Source organism: Crinia signifera, unplaced genomic scaffold (genome assembly GCF_055691185.1).
Source record: "Crinia signifera unplaced genomic scaffold, ASM5569118v1 HAP2_SCAFFOLD_74, whole genome shotgun sequence".
NCBI lineage: Eukaryota > Metazoa > Chordata > Amphibia > Anura > Myobatrachidae > Crinia > Crinia signifera.
In genome coordinates this window covers 586,093-612,847 of record NW_028142643.1, presented here as the reverse complement: position 1 = coordinate 612,847, position 26,755 = coordinate 586,093, and the positions used below count along the sequence as shown (strand labels likewise).

Genomic DNA, 26,755 nt, shown 5'->3' with positions numbered 1-26,755 from the left:
AATTTGAGTACTGCATTGGCCGGGAATCGAACCCGGGCCTCCCGCATGGCAGGCGAGAATTTTACCACTGAACAACCAATGCTTCACATTTTACTTCACGGTTACTTACCCATTTTCCTCAATTTGTGAAACCAAGCATGCATCTCAGTGTACTGAATGTGGTAGCCTAGATCTACTTTAATAGTTTGTAGGGCACTCCTTGGCTTGAGTGGCCTTTTTGTCACACAACAGTAACCAAGCCTGGCTAGCTCAGTCGGTAGAGCATGAGACTCTTAATCTCAGGGTCGTGGGTTCGAGCCCCACGTTGAGCTGTGTTTTTTCCCAGAATTCTACAGGCGAGATCTCTGTCACTACACAACCAAACGTGTTTTATTTGAAACTTAAAAGTGGTGTACATCAGTGTGTGAAACCAAGCAGGAATCTCAGGATCTACTAAATGTGGAAACCTTGCTTTGGTTTTATAGATTGAAGGGCAATCCTTGCCTTGCCATGATGCCATAACACTGTAAAAAAGCCTAGTTATCTGAGTCAATAGCGAATAAGACTCCAAATCTAAGAGTCATTTGCTTTGAGCACAACATTGGGTGGTGTTTATTCCCTTTTCAGATCCATGCCTCCCTCATAGCAGGCGAGAATTCTACCACTAAACTACAAGATTCTACCACTAAATCATTGTATGTTGAATTCTATACCTGCACCACCAAAATGCAAAGAGCCAGGCACTCTTTAACAAAATATATTGCTGTTTCAGGTGTACATCAGTGGGTGAAACCATGCAGGAATATCAGGATCTACTGAATGTGGAAACTTTGCTTTGGTTTAATAGTGTAGATTGAAGAGCAAGCGTTGCCTTGCCTTGATGCTACAACACTGTAACAAAGCCTGGCCAGCTTAGTCAATAGAAATAAAACTCCCAAGCTAAGAGTCATATGCTTTTAGTACAACATTTGTTTGGTGTTTATTCCCTTTTCAGATCCAGACCTCTCTCTTGGCAGGTGGGAATTCTACCACTTAACCACAAGATTCTAACATTAATTTATTGTATGTGGAATTCTTTACCTGCACCACCAAAATGCAAAGAGCCAGACACTCTTTAACAAAATATACCATAATTTCAGTAAAACTTGAGTACTGCATTGTCCGGGAATCGAGCCCGGGCCTCCCGCGTGGCAGGCGAGAATTCTACCACTGAACAACCAATGCTTCACATTTTACTTCAAGGTTACTTACCCATTTTCCTCAATGTGTGAAACCAAGCATGCATCTCAGTGTACTGAATGTGGTAGCCTAGATCTACTTTAATAGCTTGTAGGGCACTCCTTGGCTTGAGTGGCCTATTTGTCACATCACAGTAACCAAGCCTGGCTAGCTCAGTCGGTAGAGCATGAGACTCTTAATCTCAGAGTCGTGGGTTCGAGCCCCACGTTAGGCGGTGTTTTTTCCCAGAATTCTACAGGCGAGATCTCTGTCACTACACAACCAAACGTGTTTTATTTGAAACTTAAAAGAGGTGTACATCAGTGTGTGAAACCAAGCAGGAGTCTCAGGATCAACTAAATGTGGAAACCTTGCTTTGGTTTTATAAATTGAAGGGCAATCCTTGCCTTGCCATGATGCCATAACACTGTAAAAAAGCCTAGCTATCTGAGTCAATAGCGAATAAGACTCCAAATCTAAGAGTCATTTGCTTTGAGCACAACATTGGGTGGTGTTTATTCCCTTTTCAGATCCATGCCTCCCTCATGGCAGGCGAGAATTCTACCACTAAACCACAAGATTCTACCACTAAATCATTGTATGTTAAATTCTATACCTGCACCACCAAAATGCAAAGAGCCAGGCACTCTTTAACAAAATATATCGCTGTTTCAGGTGTACATCAGTGGGTGAAACCATGAAGGAATATCAGGATCTACTGAATGTGGAAACTTTGCTTTGGTTTAATAGTGTAGATTGAAGAGCAAGCGTTGCCTTGCCTTGATGCTACAACACTGTAACAAAGCCTGGCCAGCTTAGTCAATAGAAATAAAACTCCCAAGCTAAGAGTCATATGCTTTTAGTACAACATTTGTTTGGTGTTTATTCCCTTTTCAGATCCAGACCTCTCTCTTGGCAGGTGGGAATTCTACCACTTAACCACAATATTCTAACATTAATTTATTGTATGTGGAATTCTTTACCTGCACCACCAAAATGCAAAGAGCCAGACACTCTTTAACAAAATATACCATAATTTCAGTAAAATTTGAGTACTGCATTGGCCGGGAATCGAACCCGGGCCTCCTGCATGGCAGGCGAGAATTCTACCACTGAACAACCAATGCTTCACATTTTACTTCACGGTTACTTACCCATTTTCCTCAATTTGTGAAACCAAGCATGCATCTCAGTGTACTGAATGTGGTAGCCTAGATCTACTTTAATAGCTTGTATTGCACTCCTTGGCTTGAGTTGCCTTTTTGTCACACAACAGTAACCAAGCCTGACTAGCTCAGTCGGTAGAGCATGAGACTCTTAATCTCAGGGTCGTGGGTTCGAGCCCCACGTTGAGCTGTGTTTTTTCCCAGAATTCTACAGGCGAGATCTCTGTCACTACACAACCAAACGTGTTTTATTTGAAACTTAAAAGAGGTGTACATCAGTGTGTGAAACCAAGCAGGAATCTCAGGATCTACTAAATGTGGAAACCTTGCTTTGGTTTTATAGATTGAAGGGCAATCCTTGCCTTGCCATGATGCCATAACACTGTAAAAAAGCCTAGTTATCTGAGTCAATAGCGAATAAGACTCCAAATCTAAGAGTCATTTGCTTTGAGCACAACATTGGGTGGTGTTTATTCCCTTTTCAGATCCATGCCTCCCTCATAGCAGGCGAGAATTCTACCACTAAACTACAAGATTCTACCACTAAATCATTGTATGTTGAATTCTATACCTGCACCACCAAAATGCAAAGAGCCAGGCACTCTTTAACAAAATATATTGCTGTTTCAGGTGTACATCAGTGGGTGAAACCATGCAGGAATATCAGGATCTACTGAATGTGGAAACTTTGCTTTGGTTTAATAGTGTAGATTGAAGAGCAAGCGTTGCCTTGCCTTGATGCTACAACACTGTAACAAAGCCTGGCCAGCTTAGTCAATAGAAATAAAACTCCCAAGCTAAGAGTCATATGCTTTTAGTACAACATTTGTTTGGTGTTTATTCCCTTTTCAGATCCAGACCTCTCTCTTGGCAGGTGGGAATTCTACCACTTAAACACAAGATTCTAACATTAATTTATTGTATGTGGAATTCTTTACCTGCACCACCAAAATGCAAAGAGCCAGACACTCTTTAACAAAATATACCATAATTTCAGTAAAATTTGAGTACTGCATTGGCCGGGAATCGAACCCGGGCCTCCCGCATGGCAGGCGAGAATTTTACCACTGAACAACCAATGCTTCACATTTTACTTCACGGTTACTTACCCATTTTCCTCAATTTGTGAAACCAAGCATGCATCTCAGTGTACTGAATGTGGTAGCCTAGATCTACTTTAATAGTTTGTAGGGCACTCCTTGGCTTGAGTGGCCTTTTTGTCACACAACAGTAACCAAGCCTGGCTAGCTCAGTCGGTAGAGCATGAGACTCTTAATCTCAGGGTCGTGGGTTCGAGCCCCACGTTGAGCTGTGTTTTTTCCCAGAATTCTACAGGCGAGATCTCTGTCACTACACAACCAAACGTGTTTTATTTGAAACTTAAAAGAGGTGTACATCAGTGTGTGAAACCAAGCAGGAATCTCAGGATCTACTAAATGTGGAAACCTTGCTTTGGTTTTATAAATTGAAGGGCAATCCTTGCCTTGCCATGATGCCATAACACTGTAAAAAAGCCTAGCTATCTGAGTCAATAGCGAATAAGACTCCAAATCTAAGAGTCATTTGCTTTGAGCACAACATTGGGTGGTGTTTATTCCCTTTTCAGATCCATGCCTCCCTCATGGCAGGCGAGAATTCTACCACTAAACCACAATATTCTACCACTAAATCATTGTATGTTAAATTCTATACCTGCACCACCAAAATGCAAAGAGCCAGGCACTCTTTAACAAAATATATTGCTGTTTCAGGTGTACATCAGTGGGTGAAACCATGCAGGAATATCAGGATCTACTGAATGTGGAAACTTTGCTTTGGTTTAATAGTGTAGATTGAAGAGCAAGCGTTGCCTTGCCTTGATGCTACAACACTGTAACAAAGCCTGGCCAGCTTAGTCAATAGAAATAAAACTCCCAAGCTAAGAGTCATATGCTTTTAGTACAACATTTGTTTGGTGTTTATTCCCTTTTCAGATCCAGACCTCTCTCTTGGCAGGTGGGAATTCTACCACTTAACCACAAGATTCTAACATTAATTTATTGTATGTGGAATTCTTTACCTGCACCACCAAAATGCAAAGAGCCAGACACTCTTTAACAAAATATACCATAATTTCAGTAAAACTTGAGTACTGCATTGTCCGGGAATCGAGCCCGGGCCTCCCGCGTGGCAGGCGAGAATTCTACCACTGAACAACCAATGCTTCACATTTTACTTCAAGGTTACTTACCCATTTTCCTCAATGTGTGAAACCAAGCATGCATCTCAGTGTACTGAATGTGGTAGCCTAGATCTACTTTAATAGCTTGTAGGGCACTCCTTGGCTTGAGTGGCCTATTTGTCACATCACAGTAACCAAGCCTGGCTAGCTCAGTCGGTAGAGCATGAGACTCTTAATCTCAGGGTCGTGGGTTCGAGCCCCACGTTAGGCGGTGTTTTTTCCCAGAATTCTACAGGCGAGATCTCTGTCACTACACAACCAAACGTGTTTTATTTGAAACTTAAAAGAGGTGTACATCAGTGTGTGAAACCAAGCAGGAGTCTCAGGATCTACTAAATGTGGAAACCTTGCTTTGGTTTTATAAATTGAAGGGCAATCCTTGCCTTGCCATGATGCCATAACACTGTAAAAAAGCCTAGCTATCTGAGTCAATAGCGAATAAGACTCCAAATCTAAGAGTCATTTGCTTTGAGCACAACATTGGGTGGTGTTTATTCCCTTTTCAGATCCATGCCTCCCTCATGGCAGGCGAGAATTCTACCACTAAACCACAAGATTCTACCACTAAATCATTGTATGTTAAATTCTATACCTGCACCACCAAAATGCAAAGAGCCAGGCACTCTTTAACAAAATATATCGCTGTTTCAGGTGTACATCAGTGGGTGAAACCATGAAGGAATATCAGGATCTACTGAATGTGGAAACTTTGCTTTGGTTTAATAGTGTAGATTGAAGAGCAAGCGTTGCCTTGCCTTGATGCTACAACACTGTAACAAAGCCTGGCCAGCTTAGTCAATAGAAATAAAACTCCCAAGCTAAGAGTCATATGCTTTTAGTACAACATTTGTTTGGTGTTTATTCCCTTTTCAGATCCAGACCTCTCTCTTGGCAGGTGGGAATTCTACCACTTAACCACAATATTCTAACATTAATTTATTGTATGTGGAATTCTTTACCTGCACCACCAAAATCCAAAGAGCCAGACACTCTTTAACAAAATATACCATAATTTCAGTAAAATTTGAGTACTGCATTGGCCGGGAATCGAACCCGGGCCTCCTGCATGGCAGGCGAGAATTCTACCACTGAACAACCAATGCTTCACATTTTACTTCAAGGTTACTTACCCATTTTCCTCAATGTGTGAAACCAAGCATGCATCTCAGTGTACTGAATGTGGTAGCCTAGATCTACTTTAATAGCTTGTATTGCACTCCTTGGCTTGAGTGGCCTTTTTGTCACACAACAGTAACCAAGCCTGACTAGCTCAGTCGGTAGAGCATGAGACTCTTAATCTCAGGGTCGTGGGTTCGAGCCCCACGTTGAGCTGTGTTTTTTCCCAGAATTCTACAGGCGAGATCTCTGTCACTACACAACCAAACGTGTTTTATTTGAAACTTAAAAGAGGTGTACATCAGTGTGTGAAACCAAGCAGGAATCTCAGGATCTACTAAATGTGGAAACCTTGCTTTGGTTTTATAGATTGAAGGGCAATCCTTGCCTTGCCATGATGCCATAACACTGTAAAAAAGCCTAGCTATCTGAGTCAATAGCGAATAAGACTCCAAATCTAAGAGTCATTTGCTTTGAGCACAACATTGGGTGGTGTTTATTCCCTTTTCAGATCCATGCCTCCCTCATGGCAGGCGAGAATTCTACCACTAAACCACAAGATTCTACCACTAAATCATTTTATGTTGAATTCTATGCCTGCACCACCAAAATGCAAAGAGCCAGGCACTCTTTAACAAAATATATCGCTTTTTCAGGTGTACATCAGTGGGTGAAACCATGCAGGAATATCAGGATCTACTGAATGTGGAAACTTTGCTTTGGTTTAATAGTGTAGATTGAAGAGCAAGCGTTGCCTTGCCTTGATGCTACAACACTGTAACAAAGCCTGGCCAGCTTAGTCAATAGAAATAAAAGTCCCAAGCTAAGAGTCATATGCTTTTAGTACAACATTTGTTTGGTGTTTATTCCCTTTTCAGATCCAGACCTCTCTCTTGGCAGGTGGGAATTCTACCACTTAACCACAAGACTCTAACATTAATTTATTGTATGTGGAATTCTATACCTGCACCACCAAAATGCAAAGAGCCAGACACTCTTTAACAAAATATACCAAAATTTCAGTAAAACTTGAGTACTGCATTGGACGGGAATCGAACCCGGGCCTCCCGCGTGGCAGGCGAGAATTCTACCACTGAACAACCAATGCTTCACATTTTACTTCACGGTTACTTACCCATTTTCCTCAATGTGTGAAACCAAGCATGCATCTCAGTGTACTGAATGTGGTAGCCTAGATCTACTTTAATAGCTTGTAGGGCACTCCTTGGCTTGAGTGGCCTTTTTGTCAAATCACAGTCACCAAGCCTGGCTAGCTCAGTCGGTAGAGCATGAGACTCTTAATCTCAGGGTCGTGGGTTCGAGCCCCACGTTGGGCGGTGTTTTTTCCCAGAATTCTACAGGCGAGATCTCTGTCACTACACAACCAAACATGTTTTATTTGAAACTTAAAAGAGGTGTACATCAGTGTGTGAAACCAAGCAGGAATCTCAGGATCTACTAAATGTGGAAACCTTGCTTTGGTTTTATAAATTGAAGGGCAATCCTTGCCTTGCCATGATGCCATAACACTGTAAAAAAGCCTAGCTATCTGAGTCAATAGCGAATAAGACTCCAAATCTAAGAGTCATTTGCTTTGAGCACAACATTGGGTGGTGTTTATTCCCTTTTCAGATCCATGCCTCCCTCATGGCAGGCGAGAATTCTACCACTAAACCACAAGATTCTACCACTAAATCATTGTATGTTGAATTCTATACCTGCACCACCAAAATGCAAAGAGCCAGGCACTCTTTAACAAAATATATCACTGTTTCAGGTGTACATCAGTGGGTGAAACCATGCAGGAATATCAGGATCTACTGAATGTGGAAACTTTGCTTTGGTTTAATAGTGTAGATTGAAGAGCAAGCGTTGCCTTGCCTTGATGCTACAACACTGTAACAAAGCCTGGCCAGCTTAGTCAATAGAAATAAAACTCCCAAGCTAAGAGTCATATGCTTTTAGAACAACATTTGTTTGGTGTTTATTCCCTTTTCAGATCCAGACCTCTCTCTTGGCAGGTGGGATTTCTACCACTAAACCACAAGATTCTACCATTAATTTATTGTATGTGGAATTCTATACCTGCACCACCAAAATGCAAAGAGCCAGACACTCTTTAACAAAATATACCATAATTTCAGTAAAACTTGAGTACTGCATTGGCCGGGAATCGAACCCGGGCCTACCGCGTGGCAGGCGAGAATTCTACCACTGAACAACCAATGCTTCACATTTTACTTCACGGTTACTTACCCATTTTCCTCAATGTGTGAAACCAAGCATGCATCTCAGTGTACTGAATGTGGTAGCCTAGATCTACTTTAATAGCTTGTAGGGCACTCCTTGGCTTGAGTGGCCTTTTTGTCACATCACAGTAACCAAGCCTGGCTAGCTCAGTCGGTAGAGCATGAGACTCTTAATCTCAGGGTCGTGGGTTCGAGCCCCACGTTGGGCGGTGTTTTTTCCCAGAATTCTACAGGCGAGATCTCTGTCACTACACAACCAAACGTGTTTTATTTGAAACTTAAAAGAGGTGTACATCAGTGTGTGAAACCAAGCAGGAATCTCAGGATCTACTAAATGTGGAAACCTTGCTTTGGTTTTATAAATTGAAGGGCAATCCTTGCCTTGCCATGATGCCATAACACTGTAAAAAAGCCTAGCTATCTGAGTCAATAGCGAATAAGACTCCAAATCTAAGAGTCATTTGCTTTGAGCACAACATTGGGTGGTGTTTATTCCCTTTTCAGATCCATGCCTCCCTCATGGCAGGCGAGAATTCTACCACTAAACCACAATATTCTACCACTAAATCATTGTATGTTAAATTCTATACCTGCACCACCAAAATGCAAAGAGCCAGGCACTCTTTAACAAAATATATCGCTGTTTCAGGTGTACATCAGTGGGTGAAACCATGCAGGAATATCAGGATCTACTGAATGTGGAAACTTTGCTTTGGTTTAATAGTGTAGATTGAAGAGCAAGCGTTGCCTTGCCTTGATGCTACAACACTGTAACAAAGCCTGGCCAGCTTAGTCAATAGAAATAAAACTCCCAAGCTAATAGTCATATGCTTTTAGTACAACATTTGTTTGGTGTTTATTCCCTTTTCAGATCCAGACCTCTCTCTTGGCAGGTGGGAATTCTACCACTTAACCACAAGATTCTAACATTAATTTATTGTATGTGGAATTCTTTACCTGCACCACCAAAATGCAAAGAGCCAGACACTCTTTAACAAAATATACCATAATTTCAGTAAAACTTGAGTACTGCATTGGCCGGGAATCAAACCCGAGCCTCCCACGTGGCAGGCGAGAATTCTACCACTGAACAACCAATGCTTCACATTTTACTTCACGGTTACTTACCCATTTTCCTCAATTTGTGAAACCAAGCATGCATCTCAGTGTACTGAATGTGGTAGCCTAGATCTACTTTAATAGCTTGTAGGGCACTCCTTGGCTTGAGTGGCCTTTTTGTCACACAACAGTAACCAAGCCTGGCTAGCTTAGTCGGTAGAGCATGAGACTCTTAATCTCAGGGTTGTGGGTTCGAGCCCCACGTTGGGCGGTGTTTTTTCCCAGAATTCTACAGGCGAGATCTCTGTCACTACACAACCAAACGTGTTTTATTTGAAACTTAAAAGAGGTGTACATCAGTGTGTGAAACCAAGCAGGAATCTCAGGATCTACTAAATGTGGAAACCTTGCTTTGGTTTTATAAATTGAAGGGCAATCCTTGCCTTGCCATGATGCCATAACACTGTAAAAAAGCCTAGCTATCTGAGTCAATAGCGAATAAGACTCCAAATCTAAGAGTCATTTGCTTTGAGCACAACATTGGGTGGTGTTTATTCCCTTTTCAGATCCATGCCTCCCTCATGGCAGGCGAGAATTCTACCACTAAACCACAAGATTCTACCACTAAATCATTGTATGTTAAATTCTATACCTGCACCACCAAAATGCAAAGAGCCAGGCACTCTTTAACAAAATATATCGCTGTTTCAGGTGTACATCAGTGGGTGAAACCATGCAGGAATATCAGGATCTACTGAATGTGGAAACTTTGCTTTGGTTTAATAGTGTAGATTGAAGAGCAAGCGTTGCCTTGCCTTGATGCTACAACACTGTAACAAAGCCTGGCCAGCTTAGTCAATAGAAATAAAACTCCCAAGCTAAGAGTCATATGCTTTTAGTACAACATTTGTTTGGTGTTTATTCCCTTTTCAGATCCAGACCTCTCTCTTGGCAGGTGGGAATTCTACCACTAAACCACAAGATTCTACCATTAATTTATTGTATGTGGAATTCTATACCTGCACCACCAAAATGCAAAGAGCCAGACACTCTTTAACAAAATATACCATAATTTCAGTAAAACATGAGTACTGCATTGGCCGGGAATAGATCCCGGGCCTCCCGCGTGGCAGGCGAGAATTCTACCACTGAACAACCAATGCTTCACATTTTGCTTCACATTTTACTTCACGGTTACTTACCCATTTTCCTCAATGTGTGAAACCAAGCATGCATCTCAGTGTACTGAATGTGGTAGCCTAGATCTACTTTAATAGCTTGTATTGCACTCCTTGGCTTGAGTGGCCTTTTTGTCAAATCACAGTAACCAAGCCTGGCTAGCTCAGTCGGTAGAGCATGAGACTCTTAATCTCAGGGTCGTTGGTTCGAGCCCCACGTTGGGCGGTGTTTTTTCCCAGAATTCTACAGGCGAGATCTCTGTCACTACACAACCAAACGTGTTTTATTTGAAACTTAAAAGAGGTGTACATCAGTGTGTGAAACCAAGCAGGAATCTCAGGATCTACTAAATGTGGAAACCTTGCTTTGGTTTTATAGATTGAAGGGCAATCCTTGACTTTCCATGATGCCATAACACTGTAAAAAAGCCTAGCTATCTGAGTCAATAGCGAATAAGACTCCAAATCTAAGAGTCATTTGCTTTGAGCACAACATTGAGTGGTGTTTATTCCCTTTTCAGATCCATGCCTCCCTCATGGCAGGCGAGAATTCTACCACTAAACCACAAGATTCTACCACTAAATCATTGTATGTTAAATTCTATACCTGCACCACCAAAATGCAAAGAGCCAGGCACTCTTTAACAAAATATATCGCTGTTTCAGGTGTACATCAGTGGGTGAAACCATGCAGGAATATCAGGATCTACTGAATGTGGAAACTTTGCTTTGGTTTAATAGTGTAGATTGAAGAGCAAGCGTTGCCTTGCCTTGATGCTACAACACTGTAACAAAGCCTGGCCAGCTTAGTCAATAGAAATAAAACTCCCAAGCTAAGAGTCATATGCTTTTAGTACAACATTTGTTTGGTGTTTATTCCCTTTTCAGATCCAGACCTCTCTCTTGGCAGGTGGGAATTCTACCACTAAACCACAAGATTCTACCATTAATTTATTGTATGTGGAATTCTTTACCTGCACCACCAAAATGCAAAGAGCCAGCCACTCTTTAACAAAATATACCATAATTTCAGTAAAACTTGAGTACTGCATTGTCCGGGAATCGAGCCAGGGCCTCCCGCGTGGCAGGCGAGAATTCTACCACTGAACAACCAATGCTTCACATTTTACTTCAAGGTTACTTACCCATTTTCCTCAATGTGTGAAACCAAGCATGCATCTCAGTGTACTGAATGTGGTAGCCTAGATGTACTTTAATAGCTTGTAGGGCACTCCTTGGCTTGAGTGGCCTTTTTGTCACATCTCAGTAACCAAGCCTGGCTAGCTCAGTCGGTAGAGCATGAGACTCTTAATCTCAGGGTCGTGGGTTCGAGCCCCACGTTGGGCGGTGTTTTTCCCAGAATTCTACAGGCGAGATCTCTGTCACTACACAACCAAACGTGTTTTATTTGAAACTTAAAAGAGGTGTACATCAGTGTGTGAAACCAAGCAGGAATCTCAGGATCTACTAAATGTGGAAACCTTGCTTTGGTTTTATAAATTGAAGGGCAATCCTTGCCTTGCCATGATGCCATAACACTATAAAAAAGCCTAGCTATCTGAGTCAATAGCGAATAAGACTCCAAATCTAAGAGTCATTTGCTTTGAGCACAACATTGGGTGGTGTTTATTCCCTTTTCAGATCCATGCCTCCCTCATGGCAGGCGAGAATTCTACCACTAAACCACAAGATTCGACCACTAAATCATTGTATGTTAAATTCTATACCTGCACCACCAAAATGCAAAGAGCCAGGCACTCTTTAACAAAATATATCGCTGTTTCAGGTGTACATCAGTGGGTGAAACCATGCAGGAATATCAGGATCTACTGAATGTGGAAACTTTGCTTTGGTTTAATAGTGTAGATTGAAGAGCAAGTGTTGCCTTGCCTTGATGCTACAACACTGTAACAAAGCCTGGCCAGCTTAGTCAATAGAAATAAAACTCCCAAGCTAAGAGTCATATGCTTTTAGTACAACATTTGTTTGGTGTTTATTCCCTTTTCAGATCCAGACCTCTCTCTTGGCAGGTGGGAATTCTACCACTTAACCACAAGATTCTAACATTAATTTATTGTATGTGGAATTCTTTACCTGCACCACCAAAATGCAAAGAGCCAGACACTCTTTAACAAAATATACCATAATTTCAGTAAAATTTGAGTACTGCATTGGCCGGGAATCGAACCCGGGCCTCCCGCATGGCAGGCGAGAAATTTTACCACTGAACAACCAATGCTTCACATTTTACTTCACGGTTACTTACCCATTTTCCTCAATTTGTGAAACCAAGCATGCATCTCAGTGTACTGAATGTGGTAGCCTAGATCTACTTTAATAGTTTGTAGGGCACTCCTTGGCTTGAGTGGCCTTTTTGTCACACAACAGTAACCAAGCCTGGCTAGCTCAGTCGGTAGAGCATGAGACTCTTAATCTCAGGGTGGTGGGTTCGAGCCCCACGTTGAGCTGTGTTTTTTCCCAGAATTCTACAGGCGAGATCTCTGTCACTACACAACCAAACGTGTTTTATTTGAAACTTAAAAGAGGTGTACATCAGTGTGTGAAACCAAGCAGGAATCTCAGGATCTACTAAATGTGGAAACCTTGCTTTGGTTTAATAGATTGAAGGGCAATCCTTGCCTTGCCATGATGCCATAACACTGTAAAAAAGCCTAGTTATCTGAGTCAATAGCGAATAAGACTCCAAATCTAAGAGTCATTTGCTTTGAGCACAACATTGGGTGGTGTTTATTCCCTTTTCAGATCCATGCCTCCCTCATAGCAGGCGAGAATTCTACCACTAAACTACAAGATTCTACCACTAAATCATTGTATGTTGAATTCTATACCTGCACCACCAAAATGCAAAGAGCCAGGCAATCTTTAACAAAATATATTGCTGTTTCAGGTGTACATCAGTGGGTGAAACCATGCAGGAATATCAGGATCTACTGAATGTGGAAACTTTGCTTTGGTTTAATAGTGTAGATTGAAGAGCAAGCGTTGCCTTGCCTTGATGCTACAACACTGTAACAAAGCCTGGCCAGCTTAGTCAATAGAAATAAAACTCCCAAGCTAAGAGTCATATGCTTTTAGTACAACATTTGTTTGGTGTTTATTCCCTTTTCAGATCCAGACCTCTCTCTTGGCAGGTGGGAATTCTACCACTTAACCACAAGATTCTAACATTAATTTATTGTATGTGGAATTCTTTACCTGCACCACCAAAATGCAAAGAGCCAGACACTCTTTAACAAAATATACCATAATTTCAGTAAAACTTGAGTACTGCCTTGTCCGGGAATCGAACCCGGGCCTCCCGCGTGGCAGGCTAGAATTCTACCACTGAACAACCAATGCTTCACATTTTACTTCACGGTTACTTACCCATTTACCCATTTTCCTCAGTCGGTAGAGCATGAGACTCTTAATCTCAGGGTCGTGGGTTCGAGCCCCACGTTGGGCGGTGTTTTTTCCCAGAATTCTACAGGCGAGATCTCTGTCACTACACAACCAAACCTGTTTTATTTGAAACTTAAAAGAGGTGTACATCAGTGTGTGAAACCAAGCAGGAATCTCAGGATCTACTAAATGTGGAAACCTAGCTTTGGTTTTATAGATTGAAGGGCAATCCTTGCCTTGCCATGATGCCATAACACTGTAAAAAAGCCTAGTTATCTGAGTCAATAGCGAATAAGACTCCAAATCTAAGAGTCATTTGCTTTGAGCACAACATTGGGTGGTGTTTATTCCCTTTTCAGATCCATGCCTCCCTCATGGCAGGCGAGAATTCTACCACTAAACCACAAGATTCGACCACTAAATCATTGTATGTTAAATTCTATACCTGCACCACCAAAATGCAAAGAGCCAGGCACTCTTTAACAAAATATATCGCTGTTTCAGGTGTACATCAGTGGGTGAAACCATGCAGGAATATCAGGATCTACTGAATGTGGAAACTTTGCTTTGGTTTAATAGTGTAGATTGAAGAGCAAGCGTTGCCTTGCCTTGATGCTACAACACTGTAACAAAGCCTGGCCAGCTTAGTCAATAGAAATAAAACTCCCAAGCTAAGAGTCATATGCTTTTAGTACAACATTTGTTTGGTGTTTATTCCCTTTTCAGATCCAGACCTCTCTCTTGGCAGGTGGGAATTCTACCACTTAACCACAAGATTCTAACATTAATTTATTGTATGTGGAATTCTTTACCTGCACCACCAAAATGCAAAGAGCCAGACACTCTTTAACAAAATATACCACAATTTCAGTAAAATTTGAGTACTGCATTGGCCGGGAATCGAACCCGGGCCTCCCGCATGGCAGGCGAGAATTTTACCACTGAACAACCAATGCTTCACATTTTACTTCACGGTTACTTACCCATTTTCCTCAATTTGTGAAACCAAGCATGCATCTCAGTGTACTGAATGTGGTAGCCTAGATCTACTTTAATAGTTTGTAGGGCACTCCTTGGCTTGAGTGGCCTTTTTGTCACACAACAGTAACCAAGCCTGGCTAGCTCAGTCGGTAGAGCATGAGACTCTTAATCTCAGGGTCGTGGGTTCGAGCCCCACGTTGAGCTGTGTTTTTTCCCAGAATTCTACAGGCGAGATCTCTGTCACTACACAACCAAACGTGTTTTATTTGAAACTTAAAAGAGGTGTACATCAGTGTGTGAAACCAAGCAGGAATCTCAGGATCTACTAAATGTGGAAACCTTGCTTTGGTTTTATAGAGTGAAGGGCAATCCTTGCCTTGCCATGATGCCATAACACTGTAAAAAAGCCTAGTTATCTGAGTCAATAGCGAATAAGACTCCAAATCTAAGAGTCATTTGCTTTGAGCACAACATTGGGTGGTGTTTATTCCCTTTTCAGATCCATGCCTCCCTCATAGCAGGCGAGAATTCTACCACTAAACTACAAGATTCTACCACTAAATCATTGTATGTTGAATTCTATACCTGCACCACCAAAATGCAAAGAGCCAGGCACTCTTTAACAAAATATATTGCTGTTTCAGGTGTACATCAGTGGGTGAAACCATGCAGGAATATCAGGATCTACTGAATGTGGAAACTTTGCTTTGGTTTAATAGTGTAGATTGAAGAGCAAGCGTTGCCTTGCCTTGATGCTACAACACTGTAACAAAGCCTGGCCAGCTTAGTCAATAGAAATAAAACTCCCAAGCTAAGAGTCATATGCTTTTAGTACAACATTTGTTTGGTGTTTATTCCCTTTTCAGATCCAGACCTCTCTCTTGGCAGGTGGGAATTCTACCACTTAACCACAAGATTCTAACATTAATTTATTGTATGTGGAATTCTTTACCTGCACCACCAAAATGCAAAGAGCCAGACACTCTTTAACAAAATATACCATAATTTCAGTAAAACTTGAGTACTGCATTGTCCGGGAATCGAACCCGGGCCTCCCGCGTGGCAGGTTAGAATTCTACCACTGAACAACCAATGCTTCACATTTTACTTCACGGTTACTTACCCATTTACCCATTTTCCTCAGTCGGTAGAGCATGAGACTCTTAATCTCAGGGTCGTGGGTTCGAGCCCCACGTTGGGCGGTGTTTTTTCCCAGAATTCTACAGGCGAGATCTCTGTCACTACACAACCAAACCTGTTTTATTTGAAACTTAAAAGAGGTGTACATCAGTGTGTGAAACCAAGCAGGAATCTCAGGATCTACTAAATGTGGAAACCTAGCTTTGGTTTTATAGATTGAAGGGCAATCCTTGCCTTGCCATGATGCCATAACACTGTAAAAAAGCCTAGTTATCTGAGTCAATAGCGAATAAGACTCCAAATCTAAGAGTCATTTACTTTGAGCACAACATTGGGTGGTGTTTATTCCCTTTTCAGATCCATGCCTCCCTCATGGCAGGCGAGAATTCTACCACTAAACCACAATATTCTACCACTAAATCATTGTATGTTAAATTCTATACCTGCACCACCAAAATGCAAAGAGCCAGGCACTCTTTAACAAAATATATCGCTGTTTCAGGTGTACATCAGTGGGTGAAACCATGCAGGAATATCAGGATCTACTGAATGTGGAAACTTTGCTTTGGTTTAATAGTGTAGATTGAAGAGCAAGCGTTGCCTTGCCTTGATGCTACAACACTGTAACAAAGCCTGGCCAGCTTAGTCAATAGAAATAAAACTCCCAAGCTAATAGTCATATGCTTTTAGTACAACATTTGTTTGGTGTTTATTCCCTTTTCAGATCCAGACCTCTCTCTTGGCAGGTGGGAATTCTACCACTTAACCACAAGATTCTAACATTAATTTATTGTATGTGGAATTCTTTACCTGCACCACCAAAATGCAAAGAGCCAGACACTCTTTAACAAAATATACCATAATTTCAGTAAAACTTGAGTACTGCATTGGCCGGGAATCAAACCCGGGCCTCCCGCGTGGCAGGCGAGAATTCTACCACTGAACAACCAATGCTTCACATTTTACTTCACGGTTACTTACCCATTTTCCTCAATTTGTGAAACCAAGCATGCATCTCAGTGTACTGAATGTGGTAGCCTAGATCTACTTTAATAGCTTGTAGGGCACTCCTTGGCTTGAGTGGCGTTTTTGTCACACAACAGTAACCAAGCCTGGCTAGCTTAGTCGGTAGAGCATGAGACTCTTAATCTCAGGGTTGTGGGTTCGAGCCCCACGTTGGGCGGTGTTTTTTCCCAGAATTCTACAGGCGAGATCTCTGTCACTACACAACCAAACGTGTTTTATTTGAAACTTAAAAGAGGTGTACATCAGTGTGTGAAACCAAGCAGGAATCTCAGGATCTACTAAATGTGGAAACCTTGCTTTGGTTTTATAAATTGAAGGGCAATCCTTGCCTTGCCATGATGCCATAACACTGTAAAAAAGCCTAGCTATCTGAGTCAATAGCGAATAAGACTCCAAATCTAAGAGTCATTTGCTTTGAGCACAACATTGGGTGGTGTTTATTCCCTTTTCTTTTTTTTTTTTATATACTTTTTTATTGTTTTTAAATTCTGAAAATAGTACAAACATATTGCCTTTGTGAATAGGCTCAGACAATTGGCAAACGATACAATATATTTTCACTCTTGCATAGTAATCTCAAAATCAAATTGTCTTCAGATCGCTAGAGTATGCATAGCAATAGGGCTCAGCCCAAACATGTATGATAAGAGTGTATATATAATATTCTGCTAAGAGCATTGCTACTTTATATCTAAACATACCTATTGAAGATAAGGATAAGGAAAGAAAAAAAAAAACAGATAAATATCCTGTCTGTCACCCTCTCACAGTGTGTCACGAGTTATATTAGAGCCCATTGTACTTAGTCTTATTTCTTTGGTATATCGTTCCCTGTTGCGTGGAATGTTTCAGTGCAGTAAGTCTTAAATTTTTAGTAATACGAGTAGTAGCAGGGAGCATACTATCCCATCTTATTTAAAGGGTTTCTATATTTAAGTCTAGTAAGGGTCTTAGGGTTTCTACTGTATTACAGGGATTCCTGGGGGTTATAAGTTGTTCCAGTGAGAGGGTGGTATCGACAATGTACTATAAACTTGTATCGCCCGATTTCAATTCTAACCTAAACACGTTAAGCATATAAACCAACTTACATATTAAACATTGACGAGGACAGAAAGGGTGGGGGAGAAGGGAAGGGTAAAGATAAAGATAAGGGTATCAGTGATCGTTAGGACTAATATCATTTGTGCATTGCCAATCGTATGTCTTAAACTGAAGTATTACTTTTTCGTTCTGAGTGTCTTTAATTTGGTTATGTCAACGTGTTGTATTAGTTCCCATTCAATGGGGGAGGTCACCAATTCGTGAGAGGCAGATTTATGCCTTCATTCTGTATCCGCCGTTTGGGGATTACTTAACAAGGATTGTTGTATTCCCTATTCTCCTGCAGACTCTCCTAATATCAGGGGATTAACTCTGCTCCATGAGGAGACTTCAAAATAATTCAGTATAATATGTCTGGAGTTTTGATCTAAAGATGTTATGAAGTTGTGCCATTTTTTTTTAAATTTATATAGCGAATTATTCTCTTGTATTATGATGGATTTTAGGTCAAAATATAAGTGTTGTAAAATTAGAGTCTTCAATTCCTGGATACTAGGTGCCGATTTTTTAATCCAGTGTTTTAAAATTAATTTCTTTGCCAGAGTGAAAATTAGTACTAGAAACGGGATATTTTGTGATACATTAGGGTAGTCATTGGCGGATTGAAAGTTCAGCAAGAGGCAAATCTCAGGTATCAACTCAATAGACGTTTGCATTATGGAATTGATATAGACTAGTGTTTTATTCCAAAATCTGCGCACTTTGGGACATTCCCAAAAACAATGTAGGAATTTAGCATTTGCCATTGAGCATTTGTAACAATGGCCTAGGTCATCAGCTACCATGTACTTCCTTTGGGCTGGAGATATGAAAGATTTATGTATGAATTTTAAGTGCGTTTCTTGGAGATAAGCCGAGGGTAAGTACTTAGTTAACGCACAGTAATTCTCTATATAATTCGTCTGCTTATCTATTGTAGAAGATACCTCGGGCCGCCACTTATTTTCCAAATTTTTAATTTGACTATCTACTGGGAGGTTAGCTTCTAAGAGATGTGGGTATAGTAAGCTGAGCCTGTATTTTCCTGAAGATCTGTAGCGCAGGATATTGAGAATTGGGTGTGGAGTGAAGGTGTTGTTTAATGGAAAATTTAGCGTTTGAACATAGTGCCTTACTTGGAGGTAGAGATAAAATTGGGAATTTGGTAGTGAGTAAGTTTGTGCTAGTATGTTAAAAGGTAGGACCCCGCCACCTGGGTCGAAGACCTTGGTCACGAGAGACAAGCCACTGCGCTTCCACTTCAGAATTGTAGCATTAGAGAGAGAAGGGGGGAAATTAGGGTTACCCCAGAGCGGAATGTAAGGGGACACACGGTGATCCTGTTTTAATTTCTTATGTAGATGTAGCCAGTTTAGATAAGTATCTTTAAAAATGATGTTGTTCAACAGTGTCTTTGGTACGTCTGCCTGTCTTAGGTGGAGTAAAGCTGCCGGGGAAAATGGGTGAAAGTTTGCACAATCTAGCTCAGTATCAGTGTATACAGATTGTTCTAATAACCAGTCACTTGCGTATCTGAATAGGACCGAAGTCGTGTATGCTTTAAAGTCAGGGATTCGCAGTCCTCCATTTGTTTTAGGTAGTGTCAATTTATTCATTGCAATCCTCGGCCTTCTGCCCTTCCACAGGAATTTAGATATTGAAGAGTTAATTCTTTGTATGTCAATTTGTTTCAGGGCTATAGGGAGGAGTTGTACAAAATAGAATATTTTGGGAAATACAATAGATTTAACTACCGCTGCTCTTCCAAGTAAGGAGAGGGGTAATTGATTCCAATTTTCTAGGAGTGGAAGAGTTTTAGATATGATTGGCAAATAATTTGCCTTGTAGAGGTTTTCGGTTCTATTTGTTATATTTACTCCTAAATATTTTATCTGGGATTGGGCTACTTTGAATCTATTAAAGATAGGGTTGTTAAAAGCATCTGCCGGGAATTTACCTATTAGGAGCAACTCCGATTTGTCCAAGTTAACTTTGTAGCCAGAAATTTGGCCAAAGTCTTGGATTAAGGTTAGGATGGTGGGTATCGATGTTTGGGGGTTTGTAACATATAGGATCATGTCATCAGCAAAGAGTGATAACTTAAGTTCGTACTTATTAATGGAAATGCCTGTGAATCCCTCAGATTGGCGTAGGAGAAGGGCTAATGGTTCTATAGCAATGGCAAATAACAGGGGGGATAGGGGGCACCCCTGCCTGGTTCCTTTGTATAACTGGAAAAAGTCTGATATCTGTCTATTGCTAACTATTTGGGAAACTGGGTTACAATAGAGTAATTTAATGTAGCTGATAAACTCTTCCGGAAGGCCAAATAATTCCATAGATTTATACAGGTGGGGCCACAGGACAAGGTCAAAGGCCTTTTCTGCGTCGATGGACATGATTATACCGGGTGGGAGAGGGCTACTTATATCTTGCATTTTATATATAGCCGTTATTACTTTACGCACATTCACCACTGATTGTCTTCCCATTATAAAGCCTGTTTGATCAGGATGAATTATCAAAGGCATTAGGGGTTTTAATCTCTCTGTTAAAATCTTTGCTAGTATTTTGTAATCAGAATTCAACAGAGAGATCGGTCTGTAAGATCCTGGGTTTGTCAGGTCTCTTCCCGGTTTTGGAAGGGTTTTAATGAAGGCTGCGTTAAAAAGGGGAGGGGGGGAATTAGTTTGCAAAATATGGTTGAAGGCTTTTGTCAGGGGCTGAGTTATCTGATTTCCCATCATCTTGTAAAAACTGTTTCCAAAGCCATCTGGGCCCGGGGCTTTACCTTTTTTCAAATTCTTTATCACTTGGGCAACTTCTTCCGTTGTTATTGGATCTGAGAGTGATGTCGTTTTATCTGTAGGAAGTTTTGGAAAGTTAATCTTGGAGTATAATGATGAGGGTGGGGCTTCGGTGTGTTCCGTCGATGTAGTAGGGAAAGGTTTATGTGCGTATAAGTTGGAATAGAAGTCTTTCAGAACCTGGGCTATTTGTAAGTTAGAGGAAGTCAGTGAACCATTCTCGAGTCTAAGGGGTTGGACCGTATCCGGGCTCCTAGTACCATTTAACATGTTAGTTAATAGTTTGCCCGTTTTATTGCCAAAACTATGATAGCGGAAGTTAATACTATATAGATGCTTGTTACCTCTATTATGTAGATACTCGTTTAGATGTGTATTGGCCGTGGTATATGATTGACGGTTAATGGTTGTGGGATTTAGTTGGTATCTAGAGTATGCTAGCGTTAATTGTTGTTGGAGTTTTAGAAAGGCGGAGGAGTAGTTTTTGTTAAGCTTAGCTACATAGGATAGTATATTTCCTCTCAATACTGCCTTGGCAGTCATCCAAAAAAGAGAAGGATTAGAGTCAACGTGTGTCTGATTATTAATGCAGTACTCTCTCCAGTCCTCCTCTAACTTGGTACGAAATGTAGTTGATGTAAGAAGGTGATTCGGGAATCGCCAGGCCGATCTGGCAGAAGGTTCTTCAGTCACTAACAGTTTAAACCAGATAAGCGAGTGATCGGAGACTACAATTGGTTCAATCTCAGTGGCTGTGACTCCCGGGAGCAAGGTCTCCGACCCAAGAACATAATCAATCCTTGAGTAGGTGTGATGGGCAGCTGATTGGCATGTATATTCTTTAGCTGTGGGGTTAAGCACTCTCCATATGTCGATAAGTCTTAGTGTGGTAGCCAGTTGCGGGACACCCAATTTAGGTAGTGTTGATGTGCGTGTATTTTGATTTGATCTGTCTAAATAGGTATCAGAGATTAAATTTAGATCCCCGCATATTATCATCCTCGTATCCATAAGAGGAGTTAGATCTCTAATTAAGCACCTAAAGAAACTTTTTTTGTATGTTGTGGGTGCATACACGTTACATAAGGTGTACAATTGCGTATACATATTTATCTGAGCTATTACATATCTTCCTTCCGGGTCCTCTATTTTTTTGATTAGTTCATAGGGGATATTCCTTTTTATCAGAATAACTACACCTCTAGATTTGGAATTATAACTAGCTGCAGCTATCATTTTCCACCCCAGCATCTGCAACTTGACCATTTCTGAGGGGATAAGATGGGCCTCTTGAATATACATAATGTCTAATTTTAGTTTGTTTCCATACACTAAGATCTTACGTCTTTTAGCGGGGGAATTGAAACCACCCACATTGAGGGATCCAATCTTTAATTCGGCCATGGTTTACATAGTAATTGAAAGAATGTGTAGACATACCTGGTTGGTTGCACCTTTATAGTAGTAGTCGGATCACTGTGGTTAGGGTGAGGTAAAGACAGAAGGGAGGGGAAGACAAGACAACAATATACAGTAAAATTACATTCGAAATTTCGGAGCCCGTTAATCGAGCTATCTACTTTACCATAGCCATTTGACAGGCCGCGGTCCAATAAAAGAAGCAAAAAAAGAACTAAAGTGTGTCCTGCACACTTAACCATTTGGATCCGGGAGAAAGTTCCCTCCGGAACGGCTGAGAAATGAACTAAGACAGGCTAAACCGCCCGGAAAAAGGAGGGTAGGGGTATAGGGAGAGAAAAGGGAGGGGATGGGAGGTGATGATGGGGAAGGGGGGGGGAGGTAAGGAAAGGGTTTGATGGAGCGACAGGGGGTAGGTGTAGGGGTAGAGGGTTGTGACGGGGAAGGGTGGAGAGGGATCGGAGTAGATATACGTGACAAAAAATGGTCAACAATCATAGAACAAACAACTAAATCATTTGCAATTTTAAACTAAAGGCAGAACTCAACCAGAAATGACTATATGTGAAATTGTTCGTGTGAGTCCATTTTTCACCTAGATATTAAAGGATACATTCTCAATAAAAGGTGTTTTAAGGAGTATCAGAGATATTTTCACCATTATGGTGAATTTCGTTACGAAGAAAGTCAATGGCATCTGCTGGCGAGGTGAAGTCGCATTGGGAGTCTTTGTAGAAGATTCTCAATTTAGCAGGATATAGTAAGGCAAACTTAATCTTTTCTGTTACTAATCTGCTGCAAATAGGGGAGAAAGTTTTGCGGGCTTTAGTGACTTCTGCCGAAAAGTCTTGGAACAGGCGTAGGTTGTTACCTTCCCATTTTAAATTCGTGATTTTCCTTGAGGCTCTCCATAAAGTCATTTTGTGGACATAACTCAGGCATTTGAAGATGAGAACTCTGGGTCGAGTGTCACCAGGCCGTGGAGGAGGGCCTAGTCTGTGGACTCTCTCTATTACCATAGATGCGCATTCTGTTTTGACATTTAGCAGTTGTGGGAGAGTTTCCCCGACAAAGAGATCCAAGGCCGGCCCCTTGACAGACTCCGGTAGTCCTATTAATCTTAAATTACTCCTCCTCGACCTATTTTCGATTTCTTCAAGTTTATTAATGATGCTGTAATTTTCTTTCTCGAGTCGTTTTATTTCCCGTTGGGCTCCAGCTAGGTCGTGTGCTATGGCTCCAACGTTATTTTCCACAATATCTACTCTGTGTGTAAGATTTTGTAGTTGGGAAGTGATGTCGTTTACCGCTTTTGCCAGTAAGGGTGCCATAGTAGAAGTAATTGCGTCTACCATATCGTCGTATGTTAATGGTATAGGATTAGAGTTAAATTGCATCTTTTGTGCAGGCAGGGGTGATTCTGTCTCTGAAGATTTTGAGTTCCCAGGGCCTCTCTTTACCTGAATCCCGCTCTGTTGCGCTGAGCGTTGGGGGAGTGGGGTTGTTTTAATCCTATCCATTATGTAGTTATTTAGAGGGGTTTGGGTATTATGGGTAACAGGCGGTGAATAGACTGTACACCTTGGTAATTATGTAGCCGATACCGGAGTGGAACTATTTGAATTATTTTTTACTCCATTTTCTGTGGCTATCTCTCAGGTATAAAGGTATTTGTACCAGTGAGAGTATTGTCTCCCGTCAGCACTTTAATTATCGTTTCTGAAATACACCTGAGGTTCTAATTCTGATATAAATGCCAGAATAGTCTCTATTGTCTCCCCAGTATCCAGAGAGTGGTTAGCTTTTAGCTCTCTGAATTCTTATGCATGTGAGTGTGCTTTCACTCACTATTAACTGGGACACTGCAGGAGGGGGGGGAGGGCTTCAGTATGCAGTGGGAGTTTGGCTGTGGGTAAGAGGAATATTGTTTTCCTTCTCTGGTTTATTTGGGGAACAGTTGTTATTTATTCAGGTACAGGTGATAGGGTGTGTGGTAAATCAGGCAGCAGGTTAGGGCGCTGTATCAGCGTCTCCGTTGTGCTGTACCCTTTGTAATAACCCTCTGTACCTTTCTATCACTGTGGTCTGGAGTTGCTGGCAAGGAACCCAGGTGTCCGTCAGTCGCTTCCTGGGAGAGTGCTTCTGTGCTAGGGCTCGGTAGGCTGAGCGCTGCTTGGCCGCGTCCTCCCAAAATGGCGGGCGCTGCTGACAGGCCACGAGCGTCGCAGCCTGCAGGAGGTTTTGTATCACCTCCCCGGCTCTGCGGCTAGCTCGGGCGGCTCCACGGGTGTTCCGACGGCGGCGGGTGGAGGCTGAGGGGTCCGGAGAGTGGGAATTATGCAGTTTGCTGCTGATTTTCTGCAGCGTCTCACGGAGCTCCGGAGGTAAGCTGCCGTCAAGATGGCTGCCAGGCCACGCCCCTCGTTTATTCCCTTTTCAGATCCATGCCTCCCTCATGGCAGGCGAGAATTCTACCACTAAACCACAAGATTCTACCACTAAATCATTGTATGTTAAATTCTATACCTGCACCACCAAAATGCAAAGAGCCAGGCACTCTTTAACAAAATATATCGCTGTTTCAGGTGTACATCAGTGGGTGAAACCATGCAGGAATATCAGGATCTACTGAATGTGGAAACTTTGCTTTGGTTTAATAGTGTAGATTGAAGAGCAAGCGTTGCCTTGCCTTGATGCTACAACACTGTAACAAAGCCTGGCCAGCTTAGTCAATAGAAATAAAACTCCCAAGCTAAGAGTCATATGCTTTTAGTACAACATTTGTTTGGTGTTTATTCCCTTTTCAGATCCAGACCTCTCTCTTGGCAGGTGGGAATTCTACCACTTAACCACAAGATTCTAACATTAATTTATTGTATGTGGAATTCTTTACCTGCACCACCAAAATGCAAAGAGCCAGACACTCTTTAACAAAATATACCATAATTTCAGTAAAACTTGAGTACTGCATTGGCCGGGAATCGAACCCGGGCCTCCCGCGTGGCAGGCGAGAATTCTACCACTGAACAACCAATGCTTCACATTTTACTTCATGGTTACTTACCCATTTTCCTCAATTTGTGAAACCAAGCATGCATCTCAGTGTACTGAATGTGGTAGCCTAGATCTACTTTAATAGCTTGTAGGGCACTCCTTGGCTTGAGTGGCCTTTTTGTCACAAAACAGTAGCCAAGCCTGGCTAGCTCAGTCGGTAGAGCATGCGACTCTTAATCTCAGGGTCGTGGGTTCGAGCCCCACGTTGGGCGGTGTTTTTTCCCAGAATTCTACAGGCGAGATCTCTGTCACTACACAACCAAACCTGTTTTATTTGAAACTTAAAAGAGGTGTACATCAGTGTGTGAAACCAAGCAGGAATCTCAGGATCTACTAAATGTGGAAACCTAGCTTTGGTTTTATAGATTGAAGGGCAATCCTTGCCTTGCCATGATGCCATAACACTGTAAAAAAGCCTAGTTATCTGAGTCAATAGCGAATAAGACTCCAAATCTAAGAGTCATTTACTTTGAGCACAACATTGGGTGGTGTTTATTCCCTTTTCAGATCCATGCCTCCCTCATGGCAGGCGAGAATTCTACCACTAAACCACAAGATTCTACCACTAAATCATTGTATGTTGAATTCTATACCTGCACCACCAAAATGCAAAGAGCCAGGCACTCTTTAACAAAATATATCGCTTTTTCAGGTGTACATCAGTGGGTGAAACCATGCAGGAATATCAGGATCTACTGAATGTGGAAACTTTGCTTTGGTTTAATAGTGTAGATTGAAGAGCAAGCGTTGCCTTGCCTTGATGCTACAACACTGTAACAAAGCCTGGCCAGCTTAGTCAATAGAAATAAAACTCCCAAGCTAAGAGTCATATGCTTTTAGTACAACATTTGTTTGGTGTTTATTCCCTTTTCAGATCCAGACCTCTCTCTTGGCAGGTGGGAATTCTACCACTTAACCACAAGACTCTAACATTAATTTATTGTATGTGGAATTCTATACCTGCACCACCAAAATGCAAAGAGCCAGACACTCTTTAACAAAATATACCATAATTTCAGAAAAACTTGAGTACTGCATTGGCCGGGAATCGAACCCGGGCCTCCCGCGTGTCAGGCGAGAATTCTACCACTGAACAACCAATGCTTCACATTTTACTTCACGGTTACTTACCCATTTTCCTCAATTTTTGAAACCAAGCATGCATCTCAGTGTACTGAATGTGGTAGCCTAGATCTACTTTAATAGCCTGTATTGCACTCCATGGCTTGAGTGGCCTTTTTGTCAAATCACAGTAACCAAGCCTGGCTAGCTCAGTCGGTAGAGCATGAGATTTTTAATCTCAGGGTCGTGGGTTCGAGCCCCACGTTGGGCAGTGTTTTTTCCCAGAATTCTACAGGCGAGATCTCTGTCACTACACAACCAAACGTGTTTTATTTGAAACTTAAAAGAGGTGTACATCAGTGTGTGAAACCAAGCAGGAATCTCAGGATCTACTAAATGTGGAAACCTTTCTTTGGTTTTATAGGTTGAAGGGCAATCCTTGCCTTGCCATGATGCCATAACACTGTAAAAAAGCCTAGCTATCTGAGTCAATAGCGAATAAGACTCCAAATCTAAGAGTCATTTGCTTTGAGCACAACATTGGGTGGTGTTTATTCCCTTTTCAGATCCATGCCTCCATCATGGCAGGCGAGAA

The 26,755-nt window shown here is 41.6% G+C and overlaps 2 non-coding genes across 2 annotated transcripts; one reads left to right on the top strand and one right to left on the bottom strand.

Annotated features, from left to right (window-relative positions):
* The first annotated feature begins 4,722 nt into the window (after positions 1-4,722).
* On the top strand, positions 4,723-4,795 carry TRNAK-CUU (transfer RNA lysine (anticodon CUU)). Its single transcript has one exon. It is a non-coding gene; the product is annotated as a tRNA-Lys (tRNA).
* Positions 4,796-26,131: 21,336 nt separating this feature from the next.
* On the bottom strand, positions 26,132-26,202 carry TRNAV-GAC (transfer RNA valine (anticodon GAC)). Its single transcript has one exon. It is a non-coding gene; the product is annotated as a tRNA-Val (tRNA).
* Positions 26,203-26,755: the final 553 nt, after the last annotated feature.